Here is a 17,475-nt window from a genome sequence, read left to right as displayed (position 1 = left end):
ATATCATCACCTGACCCTCCAGAAAGTGAGAACCTATTATGAAATTTCTTTTACATTCTATTTCATACTTTGCTATTTCTGGTTAATATGTGACTTTAAATCTCAGATATAAAAATTAGGCAACTAAAAAGAAAAGTTATCTTAAATTATAAATGCAACATAAAAAATTAATGTTGAGTCCATTTTCAAAAAGATCATTACTATTAATAACATAAAAAAGAAAACTAAGAAAAGTTCATTTTTAAAATAAAGTGTAATTAAATACTTGGGCAGTTTATTGGGGGGAGAGGAAAGCCATTTACCTGTCTATGATTGATTGACATTGTTACCTAATCTATCAAAAGAATCATTTATTTTAGAAATATGATTACTGAAGGGTACCCTTGATTTCCAAGATCAATAAAATCAATCCTTAGACTTTAAATTCTATTTCAAAATTTTCTTAATTAATTTAAATGTCCCAGCGGTATTTTCTTCCTTTGAGGATCAATTCAAATTATTTTCTATTCAGTAAGTACATATCCATTTTTGTAAAAATCTAGCTTCTTTTAAGTTATATTAATTTTGTGCACTTTATAGGCAAAAATGATATCCTAGCCTTAGGAACATGAGGCTACTTTGTGAAATGCAAGAGCTAGACAAGTAGAAAAAAAGGTCTACTAGGAAAGAAAGGGTATTACGCTGACACTTTAAGGAAGCAGAAAAGAAGTTTACCTGCACAGAGAGAGGTGGATTTTTGTTGTTGTTGTGTGGGTTTTTTGTTTGTTTTTTTGCCAAGAAGGTGCTTTTATAAGAGAAATAACAGATTTGACCTAGTTGGTCCAAACAGTAATGTTCATGAGCAAGATAATCCTGGGGAGACAGAAAGCATTCTCTCAGAAGAATGACAGTGTCAATTGACTGTCAGCGGGATATCAATTACCTCTTTGAATATATTGTTATTTTCCAATGCAGACAGTTTCCATTTTTATAAATTTTATCTATTTGCCTATTCTTTTTGTTTTTATTGTAAATTATAATTGCTTTAACCAAAAATACGTATCTTATTATAAGTAAATATTGATAACCTTTATGATGCCATGTAAAATCTGTTTGCACATTCCTGAAGCTGTCTAGATATTCACTCACAATTAAGAAATGCTTAGTATATCTTCTTATTCAGTGCCAGTAACATAAGAGTGAGCAGAAAATCTTAGCTGCATCTGAGAAGTGGAGCTGGAACTACCTCAAGCCTCAAAACAATAAGAAAAATAATGGGCAATACTTGTTAAAAAAAAAAAAAAAAACAGGGTGAGATTCTTCATGTCCTTTACAAAGGGCAAAGATGAAAAGAAAGAAGTCATTAGTGACAACAAATACTCATCACAAGACTTAGGGCTTGACAAACCAGGACTTATGACTACACCAACATTCAAGATTAATGTTCTTTTTGGTTCACCTGGAGAACTCCAGACATGATTAAAAGTTTCTCTCAACCACATCCTCTCTTATGTATGTTCTTCCCACAAACAAATGTTTTCATCAGCATTGGAGAAGGCTATACCCATAATCTCATTCCCACACTCAGGAAAATTATATTTAATATTGTGAAGAAGACTGATGTTGTGTATTTTACCACCTACAGAGCTAGTTAAAATTACATATATATGTGTAATTTTAACAAAGGAAACTATATATGTATATATATATAAATATACAGCTTATATATACAAAAAGTTTTTAATTTCTTGACTAGTTATGTTTTCTTCTACCAGCATAAAAGTATTTCTCATGTAATATTTGAATCTAAAGTTACAAAGGAAATAATATTTTGGGCAACACCTGAGGGAAAAGAGTTTATTCTTTTTTATTACAATGTACAAATGCAGAGATATATTTTCTTTTTTTTTCTTTTTATTATTATTATTATTATTATTATTATTATTATTATTATTATACTTTAGGCTCTATGGTACATGTGCGCAACGTGCAGATAAGTTACATATGTATACATGTGCTATGCTGGTGCGCTGCACCCACCAACTCATCATCTAGCATTAGGCATATCTCCCAATGCTATCCCTCCCCCCTCCCCCCACCCCACAACGGTCCCCGAAGTGTGATGTTCCCCTTCCTGTGTCCATGTGTTCTCATTGTTCAATTCCCACCTATGAGTGAGAATATGCGGTGTTTGGTTTTTTGTTCTTGCGATAGTTTACTGAGAATGATGATTTCCAATTTCATCCATGTCCCTACAAAGGACATGAACTCATCATTTTTTATGGCTGCATAGTATTCCATGGTGTATATGTGCCACATTTTCTTAATCCAGTCTATCATTGTTGGACATTTGGGTTGGTTCCAAGTCTTTGCTATTGTGAATAATGCTGCAATAAACATACGTGTGCATGTGTCCTTATAGCAGCATGATTTATAGTCCTTTGGGTATACACCCAGTAATGGGATGGCTGGGTCAAATGGAATTTCTAGCTCTAGATCCCTGAGGAATCGCCACACTGACTTCCACAAGGGTTCAACTAGTTTACAGTCCCACCAACAGTGTAAAAGTGTTCCTATTTCTCCACATCCTCTCCAGCACCTGTTGTTTCCTGACTTTTTAATGATTGCCATTCTAACTGGTGTGAGATGGTATCTCATTGTGGTTTTGATTTGCATTTCTCTCATGGCCAGTGATGGTGAGCATTTTTTCATGTGTTTTTTGGCTGCATAAATGTCTTCTTTTGAGAAGTGTCTGTTCATGTCCTTCGCCCACTTTTTGATGGGGTTGTTTGTTTTTTTCTTGTAAATTTGTTGGAGTTCATTGTAGATTCTGGATATTAGCCCTTTGTCAGATGAGTAGGTTGCGAAAATTTTCTCCCATTTTGTAGGTTGCCTGTTCACTCTGATGGTAGTTTCCTTTGCTGTGCAGAAGCTCTTGAGTTTAATTAGATCCCATTTGTCAATTTTGGCTTTTCTTGACATTGCTTTTGGTGTTTTAGACATGAAGTCCTTGCCCATGCCTATGTCCTGAATGGTAATGCCTAGGTCTTCTTCTAGGGTTTTTATGGTTTTAGGTCTAACGTTTAAGTCTTTAATCCATCTTGAATTGATTTTTGTATAAGGTGTAAGGAAGGGATCCAGTTTCAACTTTCTACATATGGCTAACCAGTTTTCCTAGCACCATTTATTAAATAGGGAATCCTTTCCCCATTTCTTGTTTTTGTCAGGTTTGTCAAAGATCAGATAGTTGTAGATATGTGGCATTATTTCTGACGGCTCTGTTCTGTTCCATTCATCTATATCTCTGTTTTGGTACCAGTACCATGCTGTTTTGGTTACTGTAGCCTTGTAGTATAGTTTGAAGTCAGTTAGTGTGATGCCTCCAGCTTTGTTCTTTTGGCTTAGGATTGACTTGGCGATGCAGGCTCTTTTTTGGTTCCATATGAACTTTAAAGTAGTTTTCTCCAATTCTGTGAAGAAAGTCATTGGTAACTTGATGGGGATGGCATTGAATCTGTAAATTACCTTGGGAAGGATGGCCATTTTCATGATATTGATTCTTCTTACCCATGCGCATGGAATGTTCTTCCATTTGTTTGTATCCTCTTTTATTTCCTTGAGCAGTGGTTTGTAGTTCTCCTTGAAGAGGTCCTTGACATCCCTTGTAAGTTGGATTCCTAGGTATTTTATTCTGTTTGAAGCAATTGTGAATGGGAGTTCACTCATGATTTGGCTCTCTGTTTGTCTGTTATTGATGTATAAGAATGCTTGTGATTTTTGTACATTGATTTTGTATCCTGAGACTTTGCTGAAGTTGCTTATCAGCTAAAGGAGATTTTGGGCTGAGACAATGGGGTTTTCTAGATATACTATCATGTCATCTGCAAACAGGGACAATTTGACTTCCTCTTTTCCTAATTGAATACCCTTGATTTCCTTCTCTTGCCTAATTGCCCTGGCCAGAACTTCCAACACTATGTTGAATAGAAGTGGTGAGAGAGGGCATCCCTGTCTTGTGCCAGTTTTCAAAGGGAATGCTTCCAGTTTTTGCCCATTCAGTATGATATTGGCTGTGGGTTTGTCATAAATAGCTCTTATTATTTTGAGATACGTCCCATCAATACCTAATTTATTGATAGTTTTTAGCATGAAGAGTTGTTGAATTTTGTCAAAGGCCTTTTCTGCATCTATTGAGATAATCATGTGGTTTTTGTCTTTGGTTCTATTTATATGCTGGATTACATTTATTGATTTGAGCATATTGAACCAGCCTTGCATCCCAGGGATGAAGCCCACTTGATCATGGTGGATAAGCTTCTTGATGTGCTGCTGGATTCTGTTTGCCAGTATTTTATTGAGGATTTTTGCATCAATGTTCATCAAGGATATTGGTCTAAAATTCTCTTTTTTTGTTGTGTCTCTGCCAGGCTTTGGTATCAGGATGATGCTGGCCTCATAAAATGAGTTAGGGAGGATTCCCTCTTTTTCTATTGATTGGAATAGTTTCAGAAGGAATGGTACCAGTTCCTCCTTGCACCTCTGGTAGAATTCGGCTGTGAACCCATCTGGTCCTGGACTTTTTTTGGTTGGTAAGCTATTGATTATTGCCACAATTTCAGCTCCTGTTATTGGTCTATTCAGAGATTCAACTTCTTCCTGGTTTAGTCTTGGGAGGGTGTATGTGTTGAGGAATTTATCCATTTCTTCTAGATTTTCTAGTTTATTTGCGTAGAGGTGTTTGTAATATTCTCTCATGGTAGTTTGTATTTCTGTGGGATCGGTGGTGATATCCCCTTTATCATTTTTTATTGCATCTATTTGATTCTTCTCTCTTTTTTTCTTTATTAATCTTGCTAGCGGTCTATCGATTTTGTTGATCCTTTCAAAAAACCAGCTCCTGGATTCATTTATTTTTTGAAGGGTTTTTTGTGTCTCTATTTCCTTCAGTACTGCTCTGATTTTAGTTATTTCTTGCCTTCTGCTAGCTTTTGAATGTGTTTGCTCTTGCTTTTCTACTTCTTTTAATTGTGATGTTAGGGTGTCAATTTTGGATCTTTCCTGCTTTCTCTTGTGGGCATTTAGTGCTATAAATTTCCCTCTACACACTGCTTTGAATGAATCCCAGAGATTCTGGTATGTTGTGTCTTGGTTCTCGTTGGTTTCAAAGAACATCTTTATTTCTGCCTTCATTTCGTTATGTACCCAGTAGTCATTCAGGAGCAGGTTGTTCAGTTTCCATGTAGTTGAGCGGTTTTGAGTGAGATTCTTAATCCTGAGTTCTAGCTTGATTGCACTGTGATCTGAGAGATAGTTTGTTATAATTTCTGTTCTTTTACATTTATTGAGGAGAGCTTTACTTCCAAGTATATGGTCAATTTTGGTATAGGTGTGGTGTGGTGCTGAAAAAAATGTATATTCTGTTGATTTGGGGTGGAAAGTTCTGTAGATGTCTATTAGGTCCACTTGGTGCAGAGCTGAGTTCAATTCCTGGGTATCGTTGTTGACTTTCTGTCTCGTTGATCTGTCTAATGTTGACAGTGGCGTGTTAAAGTCTCCCATTATTAATGTGTGGGAGTCTAAGTCTCTTTGTAGGTCACTCAGGACTTGCTTTATGAATCTGGGTGCCCCTGTATTGGGTGCATATATATTTAGGATAGTTAGCTCTTCTTGTTGAATTAATCCCTTTACCATTATGTAATGGCCTTCTTTGTCTCTTTTGATCTTTGTTGGTTTAAAGTCTGTTTTATCAGAGACTAGGATTGCAACCCCTGCCTTTTTTTGTTTTCCATTTGCTTGGTAGATCTTCCTCCATCCTTTTATTCTGCGCCTATGTGTGTCTCTGCATGTGAGATGGGTTTCCTGAAACCAGCACACTGATGGGTCTTGAGTCTTTATCCAATTTGCCAGTCTGTGTCTTTTAATTGGAGCATTTAGTCCATTTACATTTAAAGTTAATATTGTTATGTGTGAATCTGATCCTGTCATTAAGATGTTAGCTGGTTATTTTGCTCGTTAGTTGATGCAGTCTCTTCCTAGTCTCGATGGTCTTTACATTTCGTTATGATTTTGGAGTGGCTGGTACCGGTTGTGCCTTTCTATGTTTACCGCTTCCTTCAGGAGCTCTTTTAGGGGAGGCCTGGTGGTGACAAAATCTCTCAGCATTTGCTTGTCTGTAAAGTATTTTATTTCTCCTTCACTTATGAAGCTTAGTTTGGCAGGATATGAAATTCTGGGTTGAAAATTCTTTTCTTTAAGAATGTTGAATATTGGCTCCCACTCTCTTCTGGCTTGTAGGGTTTCTGCCGAGATATCCGCTGTTAGTCTGATGGGCTTCCCTTTGATGGTAACCCGACCTTTCTCTCTGGCTGCCCTTAACATTTTTTCCTTCATTTCAACTTTGGTGAATCTGACAATCATGTGTCTTGGAGTTGCTCTTCTCGAGGAGTATCTTTGTGGTGTTCTCTGTATTTCCTGAATCTGAATGTTGGCCTGCCTTGCTAGATTGGGGAAGTTCTCCTGGATAATATCCTGCAGAGTGTTTTCCAACTTGTTTCCATTCTCCCCGTCACTTTCAGGTACACCAATCAGACGTAGATTTGGTCTTTTCACATAGTCCCACATTTCTTGGAGGCTTTGCTCATTTCTTTTTATTCTTTTTTCTCTAAACTTCCCTTCTCGCTTCATTTCATTTATTTCATCTTCCAGGGCTGATACCCTTTCTTCCATTTGATCGCATCGGCTCCTGAGGCTTCTGCATTCTTCACGTAGTTCTCGAGCCTTGGTTTTCAGCTCCATCAGCTCCTTTAAGCACTTCTCTGTATTGGTTATTCCAGTTATACATTCTTCTAAATTTTTTTCAAAGTTTTCAACTTCTTTGCCTTTGGTTTGAATATCCTCCCGTAGCTCGGAGTAATTTGATCATCTGAAGCCTTCTTCTCTCAGCTCGTCAAAGTCATTCTCCATCCAGCTTTGTTCCGTTGCTGGTGAGGAACTGCGTTCCTTTGGAGGAGGAGAGGTACTCTGCTTTTTAGAGTTTCCAGTTTTTCTGCTCTGTTTTTTCCCCATCTTTGTGGTTTTATCTACTTTTGGTCTTTGATGATGGTGATGTACAGATGGGTTTTTGGTGTGGATGTCCTTTCTGTTAGTTTTCCTTCTAACAGACAGGACCCTCAGCTGCAGGTCTGTTGGAGTACCTGGCCGGCCGTGTGAGGTGTCAGTCTGCCCCTGCTGGGGAGTGCCTCCCAGTTAGGCTGCTTGGGGTTCAGGGGTCAGGGACCCACTTGAGGAGGCAGTCAGCCCGTTCTCAGATCTCCAGCTGTGTGCTGGGAGAACCACTGCTCTCCTCAAAGCTGTCAGACAGGGACATTTATGTCTGCAGAGGTTACTGCTGTCTTTTTGTTTGTCTTTGCCCTGCCCCCAGAGGTGGTGCCTACAGAGGCAGGCAGGCCTCCTTGAGCTGTGGTGGGCTCCACCCAGTTCAAGCTTCCAGGCTGCTTTGTTTACCTAAGGGAGCCTGGGCAATGGCGGGCGCCCCTCCCCCAGCCTCGCTGCCGACTTGCTGTTTGATCTCAGACTGCTGTGCTAGCAATCAGCGAGACTCCGTGGGCGTAGGACCCTCTGAGCCAGGTGCGGGGTATACTCTCCTGGGGCACCGTTTCCTAAGCCCGTCAGAAAAGCACAGTATTCGGGTGCCCGTCGGAAAAGCACAGTATTCGGGTGGGAGTGGCCCGATTTTCCAGGTGCCGTCTGTCACCCCTGGAAAGGGAACTCCCTGACCCCTTGCGCTTCCCGAGTGAGGCAATGCCTCGCCCCTGCTTCGGCTGGTGCACGGTGCACTCACCCACTGACCTGCGCCCACTGTCTGGCACTCCCTAGTGAGATGAACACGGTACCTCAGATGGAAATGCAGAAATCACCCGTCTTCTGCGTCGCTCGCGCTGGGAGCTGTAGACCGGAGCTGTTCCTATTCGGCCATCTTGGCTCCTCCCACCGAGATTTATTTTCTTTACACTTTTACACTTGTATGGTATTTTAAATAGTGCTTTTCATACTATGAAAAAATATTTATCTCAAAGTAATTAGGGATAGAAGCAATACTAGAAATTGAGAAATGCAGAAATGGGAAGAAAAAATAGGAAGAGAAAAAAATGTATATGATTGCTGGAATAGCAATGATTTTTAATTAGAAGGTAATAATTAGATTCAAATTTCTAAACCCCTGGTCTTATACTTTATAGTAACATAAATTTATAGGAAATTTAAATAGGCAGAAATCATATTAATTTCTATCTAAATGGAAAAACCTGATCAAATGTTTTGTCAAAAATGGATCTTTGATTCAATTTGAAAATTTTAATCTAACCACCAGTTGCATTATACAAACTGAAACACTTTTTTTGTTGTTGAACGAAGAATATAAAAAATTAAAATACATAGTTTCTGAATTTATGATATGGATAATTATTATTTTATGTACTTGGTCTATTACGTTTAACAACATAAGAATTTATACTTGATTTATTTAACTGAATAGATATTCAACTAACCTAATCACCATACCACAGTTCTAAATATTAAATAAAAACAGATACAAGACAAAGTTTATATTCCCTATTTACTTCAAACACTTGGATTTTCAAAAACAGTAAATTGCAAAGAAAATTCAATGAACTAAATATGCCACCTTTATATAATATTGCTATTAAATACCTGTTACAGTTAACTTATACATTTACAACAATCTGACTTAAAACACTTTAACTAATGTATATTGAAGATCTTTAACAAAAAAACTGTGATTCCAGTATAAATTCAAATATATAAAACTATTCTAATAAGTAATTGTATTTGAGTTTAACAGTATGAATGTACTCTGAATATTTTAAATTCTCCTGAACTGACTTCATAACCTGAAAAATAATGGGGGAAAAGATGAAAAAGTAACATATTAAATGCTTGCTCTGTGTTTGTCTCTGTTTTCAGTGCATTGCAAATATCATCTTAAATGCTAGTTGTCCTCCTTTCTATACTCTAAATGAAGGGTTGGCATTTTCTTTTCCATAAAGGGCTAAATAGTAAATATCTTAGACTTTGCAGGGCTCTGTCTCAATTGCTAACTCTGTTGCTGTAACATAAAAGTAGCTATGTACATTACATAAAAGGATGAAGTATCTGTGTTCCAAATAAAATTTTATTTATTAAGACTGAAGTTGGAGTTTTATATATATTTATGTGTCAAAAATATCATTATTCCTTTGATTTTTTAAAAATATTTTAAAATGTAAATATTATTCTTATCTTGACAGCTGTACACAGACAGGTGTCAGACTGGATTTGACCCACAAGCTAGAGTTTGCCAACCTCTGCTCTAAATTTATCTCAATATAATCCATATTTTAACAAATTAAAGTATTGGCATTTTACAAAATTAAATTGAAGTGATGCTTTAATAAAGTTTTTTTTTATTTTTCTCTATGTCACTACAGATTACATTAGCTTATGAATTGACTTGTTAGTCCCCAAATCTCATAAATTTGGGCAGAAATTTATAACTAAAATCAAGAGAATTTTTTACAATACTAAAAACTAAAATGTTAATTTTAAAATTAAAATTTAAAAATGTCATGCTTATTGCTTTACAATAAATGCTAAAGCTCTTTTTAAAAGATAAAATGTTATGGCCAGGCGAGGTGGCTCACGCCTTTGAGGGGGCGCCTTGGGAGGCCAAGGCGAGTGGATTGCTTGAGTCCAGGAGTTCGAGACCAGCCTGGGCAAAATGGCGAAACCCCATCTCTACTAAAAATACAAAAATTAGCCAGGTGTGGTGGTGCACACGTGTAATCCCAGCTACCAGGGAGACTGAGGCATGAGAATCGCTTGAACCCAGGAGGCAGAGGTTTCAGTGAGTGGAAGTTGTACCAGTTCACTGAAGCTTGGGTGATAGAGTGAGATTCTGTCCCACAAAACAAAAAGGAAAAGAAAAAGAAAAATTTAAAAGGTAGTTTGTACAGCAGTCAGAAAACTGTATTTCATAGTATATAGAAAGTATGTCTATTTAGACAAATTGTGACAGAAAAATATCAATTCAATATTCAATAAAAACTTGAACTAGTGAGAATTTTAGATGTTTCCGAAAAAATTCTCATAGTTCCTATGATGCCACCAACTCTTGATTGTTTTCTTCTGCATCCCTGATGACATTTTCAGTTTTCATTGTATAATCCTTATCTGACCACCAATGTCAGTGTGTTCTGGGGCTTAGTTCTAGTAAGACATCTCTTCTAATCTTTCTACAAAGACACACAGATGAAAATTACATTATTTTATTTTATTTTATTATTTATTTATTTATTTATTATTATTATACTTTAAGTTTTAGGGTACATGTGCACAATGTGCAGGTTAGTTACATATGTATACATGTGCCATGCTGGTGCACTGCACCTACTAACTCATCATCTAGCAGGACTATAAATCATGCTGCTATAAAGACACATGCACACGTATGTTTATTGCAGCATTATTCACAATAGCAAAGACTTGGAACCAACTCAAATGTCCAACAATGATAGACTGGATTAAGAAAATGTGACACATATACACCATGGAATACTATGCAGCCATAAAAAATGATGAGTTCATGTCCTTTGTAGGGACATGGATGAAATTGGAAATCATCATTCTCAGTAAACTATCACAAGAAATTACATTTTTATAATCAGAGTAGACCACTGTCTTGAGATACACATTTCTATAGTCAACTTTTTACTTAATGTATCCTGCGGAACATTTAATAGATGCCTGTGGCAATGCATAGCCATTGACCAAAAATGAAAGCTTCTTTCCCAGTTCAGAGTTTCTTCTGGAAAGTGGCTACTCTTGCTGTGAGGGGATGATATTTCCCAGATTCTTTTGCATCTTATTTTATTTTTAAATTTGACAGATAAAATTGTACATATTTATCATGTACAACGTGATGTTTTGAAGTATATATACATTGTAAAATGACTAAATCTCACTACTGTTATATGCACTATCTCACCATTATCAATTTTGTGGTGAGAACATTTAACATCCACTTTCAGCATTTTTCAAGAACACAATATATTGTTGTTAACTATAGTCAACATGTTATACAATAAGATCTCTTGAACTTATTCCTTCTCTCTAATGGGAATTTTACATTCTTTGGCCAACATTTCCACAAACTCCCCTAACCCTCTACCTCACTGCCTTGTGAGACATTAGGTAAAGTGAACTAATACAGGCACAGAAAGACAAATACTGCCTGTCTTACTCATATGTAGAATATTAAAAAGTTGATCTCTTAAAAGTAGAGAGTAAAATGATGGTTACCCTTTTGCATCTTGGTGGGACCATATGACCGATTTTCCCCCAACAAAATATAAATGGAATATATGTGTCATTCTGCTCCAAGAATAAGAAGCAAGTGTGCATTCTCCACATTCTCTTTCCTCTTCTACCCACTGGATTCAGAGGGCTTTGTTCCCTCAGTGCCTGGGGAAACTCAGGGTAGAAAGAACTTGAATCCTTGAATCCATATATTTACAAAAGCCAGCTGCTAATCAGGAAACCAAACTTCTATTTTGGTAAACCACTGAAATTTGGGGTTTAGTTGCTATGGCAGCTAACATTAGCCTAACAAATACATCTCAAATATAACATGTCCAAAATACAACTCCATTCCCCCAACATATTTCACCCCCAATCATTCCCATCTCAATAAGTATAGCAACAACCACTGAGTTTCTCAAGGTCAAAACCTCAGTGTCACCAATATGTATTTCTAAAATGTAAATCAGATTATGGCAATTCCCTGCTTAAAATCTTTGAATTGTTTGTCAGTGAAATCAGAAAAAAAAAAAAATCCAAATTTCTTAGCACAGGCCCTCCCTGACTTTTCAACCTAGATTTTTGCCACAGATCCTCTTAGTACACTCCAGCCATATGGGCCTTCTTTCAGCTCCTCAAATGTACCAAACTCTTTCCCACCACAGGAACTCTGAGCATGATGTACTCTCTCCCTGGAATGCTCTTCCCACCATACTTCTTTTGGTTAATTCAGACATAGTTCAAATGGCACCTCCTCAGAAGATCTTTCAACCTCACTATACAATTTGTGTCTCCTTTCTCTTTCTCGCCTTTTTTTTTCTCTCTCTCATCACTATACTTTTTATAGAATTTATTTTATTTATAAGTATATAAACATTTTTCTCTCTACTGATTCAATGCCTATCTCATTTACTAGGCAGAGCTTCCTACGTGGGTAGCAAGGCGACCCAGGAAATACACCTGAAAATTTATTACTAAAACTTTAATTCATGTTTCCTTTTATCTTACCCTGTCATGATTTATTCTTAAATTAGTTTTTTAATGTGCTTCATATGTTAGTAAAATAGTACATGCATGTTATTTATAGGCAAATATACATATATCAATAGCGCATTGTCAAATATTTCTGCTATGAGAGCCGTGCAATCAAACAAGTTTCTAAAACATTGCACTAGACCAAAAACTCCACAATATGAGGGATAATGTCTGTCTTCGTACATGATTACCCCTCAGTAAATACTTGTTTAGTAAATAAATGAATAATAAGCACCTCCAGTGTACTATCTTTAATAATTATTTGGAATTATTATATGTATACTAGAGTAACTAAAACTATATTTGTAAAAACAAATTATTCTAAGCTTGCTTTAATTAATAGACAAAAATCAATTCATAAATAAAAGCATCTATTTGCATACAATGTTCTAAAGCCTTCTAAATTATGTTGTCTCTTTTATAAAGGTTAAATATCTTCAACCATCTTCTTTAAACTATTCATCTATTCAGTTAAAACTTTCTTCAAGATAATGCAAAAGGAAATGTCAGCCTTGGCAAACAATCACAAATTCCAAATTATGTAGAATATGAATTAATGAGGTCTTATCGTATCTTCAACAAAAATCACTCTATAATGTTCGAGGTCATTAGTTCTATTTTTTAAATCGTAAATTTGACTTTTAAGTAAATGTGTGCTCAATATTGATTCTCTAAGCCAAATGGTGCATCCATATCTTGGAATGTCTTAGAAAACATTAAAATAATTATTGCTAATAAATATTCATATCTTAACTATAATAAAAATATTTTTATACTTTTCGAATCATATAGTTGCTTTATTACTTTTTTTACTATAGCCTCTTTCAGCATACTAGAAATGTAAAACCTTTTCCTGTTTTTAATATAACCTTTTTTATACGATAGATTTTGTTTAAATAAATTCCAATTTTCTGCCCCAAATTCCAGTTTCTTTCTTTTTCTACTTCTCATTCAGATGCAAGAACCCACCTTCCTCCTGCTAGCAAGCTGTTAGAATGAAGTGACAGAAAGTTTAGCAGGACTTGATCTCTGATATCTCCCAGTCAGTTTCTCTGCAATCAAAATGGGAAGGATTAGTTAACAAATGACATTCAGTAGCTGGTAACAGACGCTAACCTTCACACACAATTACTAGTAGGATTTCCTCTTATTTCTTTATTAGTCAGTATTTAATAAACACCTTTATGTGTCAAGTGTTATAAATTCAGGGGTACACACAACAGGCTTAAACCCTCCCATTATGGAGTTCATTTACAGTAAAAGAGAGAGGTTGTACACCTGTGAACAGATAGATGGGATATCCTTGCAAAATATGATAAATGCTAAAAATAAAAAGAACAGGTATTTTTGTTATGTTCTACCCACAAACTGATGATTTAATAAAAACCACCAGTCAAAATAGAGAAATATTTTTTAAAACTTTCATTCTGGATATTGGTAGAGGCTGAGACCTTCCTGGTTAGAATTCAAACACTTCTGTACAGATTCAGTTTCAGTATTATAACCATATCATGCCATGATTTTCTTGCCTGATTTTATCTCCGTATTCTTGAATCTTTCATGGTTATTCTGTATTAAAAAAATTCTGAAGGACAAGGTGGGGCGTGGCAGTTAGAGGAAGTCAGAACATCAATTTTTTACTGCATGTGTAAATAATAAAATGCTTACCACCATAAACACTTAAAAACACTGAGGAAAAGCAAAGGAAAAACAAAAGGCTGTTAAAATGCTGACAATGCAATGACAATTTGCTTGGGAACTTTATCTATCAATCGATCTATCAATCAATCAACTATCTGTTCCTCAGGCAAATGCAGTCAAGCCAGATATCAAACTGAAATTATATCTCTTTCCAAGCACAGCCAAGCTGCGATGCCCAACAAAATATAACACGCTTCTAATGTATACACATTCCAGACTAAAAAAGCATTCTTAGTTGTATGTAACAATACATTTAATATCAACTAAGGAACAGTTTATCTTCGGTTTCTGCTGTGGAATATACTAATGATCTTTCTTCTGAGCTTCCAGCACAATTATCAATTTAAACTTAAAAGACAAGTGAGAATACAGTTTAATTATTACTATTAGTTCAGGAAACGCCATGTAGTAATTTACTGAGGTGAGGAAGCTCAGAAGGACATTCTGTGTAGAGAAACAGCGTTAAGCATTATATTTTCTTCTTTCTTCTTCTTGCTTTTTTTTTCTTTTCCTTTTCAATGAATATTTTTCTTGTTAAAATCACTGTGGGCTTTATTTTATCCAAAACACAGAAAAGCAGAATATATCCTTATAGAAAAGGCTGGTATAGCAACAAATTATTTCTACATGCTTAACTTTCCCAAGGTGAGTCATATTTAGGTGCATTTTATTGTAATGATTGTTTGTGGGTTAATTAACATTATAAAATTATGCTGTTTTCTTATTTTTCTAGGGAGATGTTAATCTCTAATTCAATTTTATGGTAGTTTAAACATCATTTTTACATGTATCTAGAAAAGTCTGAATTTTAGAATTTTAGGACCATTGCATTTCTTCTATCAAGTATTTTCTCTTCTTATCTTTTGTTGTTTTTGTTCTGCTTGTTATTCATCTTTTGCTTATGATGTGGGAGAATAATTTTAAGTATTAAGAATTTTAAACCTCTGTCATGTGTTATTTTTATATATTATTAGACATTTTTCATTATTTAAGGACTGAAATACATTTTAGTTTCATGGCATCTTGGGTTTCAGTATTGTTAAGAAGATATTTTCTATCTCTACAAGGTAAAATTGTCATTTCTTTCTAATGCTTTTTCAAAAAAAATCAGTTAGTATTTTTTCCCATCGAATTTTAAGCAAGCCCCCAGAATAGCTAACTAGCATCAAATTCCCGAATAGACTGCTACTGTATCCATAGCAATGAAAGAGAAGTACATAGAAATAAATAAATAAATGCAACTGTGACCAAAAACCTCACTATGCTGACATCCAAATGCTCTAGGGATCTGAGTTTGAATACAGTCTTCCCTGGTCTCCTCAGAAAGGGCCCAGGCTGAGAGTGAGGTTGAGATCCGAAGTTGACCCTTCTTCAGAGAGGGTTCAGTCCATAAAGTTGTCTGGGACAGCCCTCCTTCCCTAGCTATCTTTACCTTGTTCCACAGCCTTAAAGGTGCTGTTCCACAGCTGACTGGGGGCACTGCACTTTCTACCTGAAGCAAGTGCTAGTCCATTTCAAGGAAAATGGCATTTCTCCTCATCAGATGAGGAAGGTGAAAAATGAAGAAACTCCAAGTAAAGAAGGACAGGTAGAGGAAACAATAAAAAGCTAGTATCTTCATTTTTCAAGGTGGAGAATGAGCAACTCTGTCTGAAATTCATAAAACAAGGATAATAAGTGAAATGATTTTTTTCACAGTAACACACAAGAAACAGATAAACTGAAAATAATAAAACAGTATTAGGAATATCGGCAAGATAAGATGAAGAAGCAGTATGAACAAGTCCTTGCTATTCACCTCCTGGATGGAGTATGTCTAGGATAGACTATGTCCAAGAGTTCACCAATCCAGAAAGAAGAGTATAAGCATCTTATTGGAAGGCTAAACATAATGACCATAAGAACTAAAAATGAAAATCGTTAAATTTGGAACTGGGAATAGTGCAGGGTGGAGCAGAGAACAAGGAGGCTGGAGCCATATAAGACCTCTGTGCAAATGCATATTTTAACCATGTGCATGTTCTACTTTTATAAAAAGTAAGTATATGTGTAGAGTGCCAAGATACACTCAATGACCAGCTCTAGCATCACCAAAAGTTAGGCACTATCTCCTAATAATGAAATACAATAACAATTGATGCCAATGACTATGAATTATTTTTGTCTTAAAAGAAGCTAACTGTATTCCATTACAAAAAATGATGAGTTCATGTCCTTTGTAGGGACATGGATGAAATCAGAAATCATCATTCTCAGTAAACTATCGCAAGAACAAAAAACCAAACACCGCATATTCTCACTCATAGGTGGGAATTGAACAATGAGAACACATGGACACAGGAAGGGGAACATCACACTCTGGGGACTGTTGTGGGGTGGGGGGAGGGGGGAGGGATAGCACTGGGAAATATACCTAATGCTAGATGACGAGTTAGTGGGTGCAGCGCACCAGCATGGCACATGTATACATATGTAACTAATCTGCACATTGCGCGCATGTACCCTAAAACCTAAAGTATAATAATAATAAATAAATAAATAAATAAATAAATAAATAAAAAGAAGTTGACTGTAATCAAACATTTATATTCTAACAACCAGTTTATTGGAAATACATGGAATAAATAAATGAAAACAAACTGAACAACAGAAGAAGAAAACAATCAACCAAATTTAAAAATGTTGGACATTCTAAAAGACAAATGATCAGCCTTCTAATAAATCAATAAATAAAAAGGGTGAAGAAGAAGAGGGACATAAGAGACATAAAGAAAATATGTAACGCATGTTTGCTTCCTGGTTTGAATAAGCCAAGTGTAAAAAAATACATTATTGAGAGACAGTCATGCAAATGTGAACATAAACTGGGGAGAACACAAAGCAATTGCTATTAATTCAATCAGTTAAGACAATGGCACAATGAGTATGTTAAAAAATGACTTTGCAGTGAGAAATGAATATGAAAGTATTTATAGGTAAAATGACATAATATCTAACATTTGCCTTAAAATACTTCAGCAAAACAAAATGCTATGGGTAATAGTGAGTAATAAAAAAATAAAAAGTGTTGATTGTTGGCTGTGAGTGATGGGTACACAAGTTCACTCTGCACTATTATGGTCTCCATTTTCCATATGTTTGAAAGTTTCTAAAACAAAAAGATTTTAAAATTTTAATACAAAGTGCATGAGACTCAGATTACTAAGACACTTTTGTAACACATAATCATGTAGAAAAATTTTAAACTATAGATAAGCAAAATTAAGATTAAAAAAATCACACAACAATATCATTGTGGTATACACCATTTCAAACCTTTTTCTGTGTATGTGTGTGCAAAATAAAGTGGATGTTTCCACTGAAAGAAATATTTATTCTGAGAGAGAGGAACTGGGGGCTGGACTAAGT

General features: G+C 35.6%; 1 protein-coding gene across 3 annotated transcripts in view; it reads right to left on the bottom strand.

The window, feature by feature from the left end:
* GRIK2 (glutamate ionotropic receptor kainate type subunit 2) overlaps positions 1-17,475 on the bottom strand; it is a 1,201,378-nt gene that overhangs the window by 868,228 nt on the left and 315,675 nt on the right. The window contains exon 6 of one of the 3 annotated variants that reach the window (XM_063666452.1): positions 13,336-13,418. The exons of the other annotated variants lie outside the window; for them this stretch is intronic. The gene's annotated coding sequence lies outside the window, so the exon portion shown is untranslated. The remainder of the gene's footprint in view (positions 1-13,335; positions 13,419-17,475) is intronic. 3 annotated transcript variants of the gene reach the window in all.

The sequence above is a fragment of the Pongo pygmaeus genome, chromosome 5 (assembly GCF_028885625.2).
Source record: "Pongo pygmaeus isolate AG05252 chromosome 5, NHGRI_mPonPyg2-v2.0_pri, whole genome shotgun sequence".
Taxonomy (NCBI): domain Eukaryota; kingdom Metazoa; phylum Chordata; class Mammalia; order Primates; family Hominidae; genus Pongo; species Pongo pygmaeus.
The sequence above is the reverse complement of the archived record's forward strand: the minus strand, read 5'-3'. Positions and strand labels throughout refer to the sequence as shown.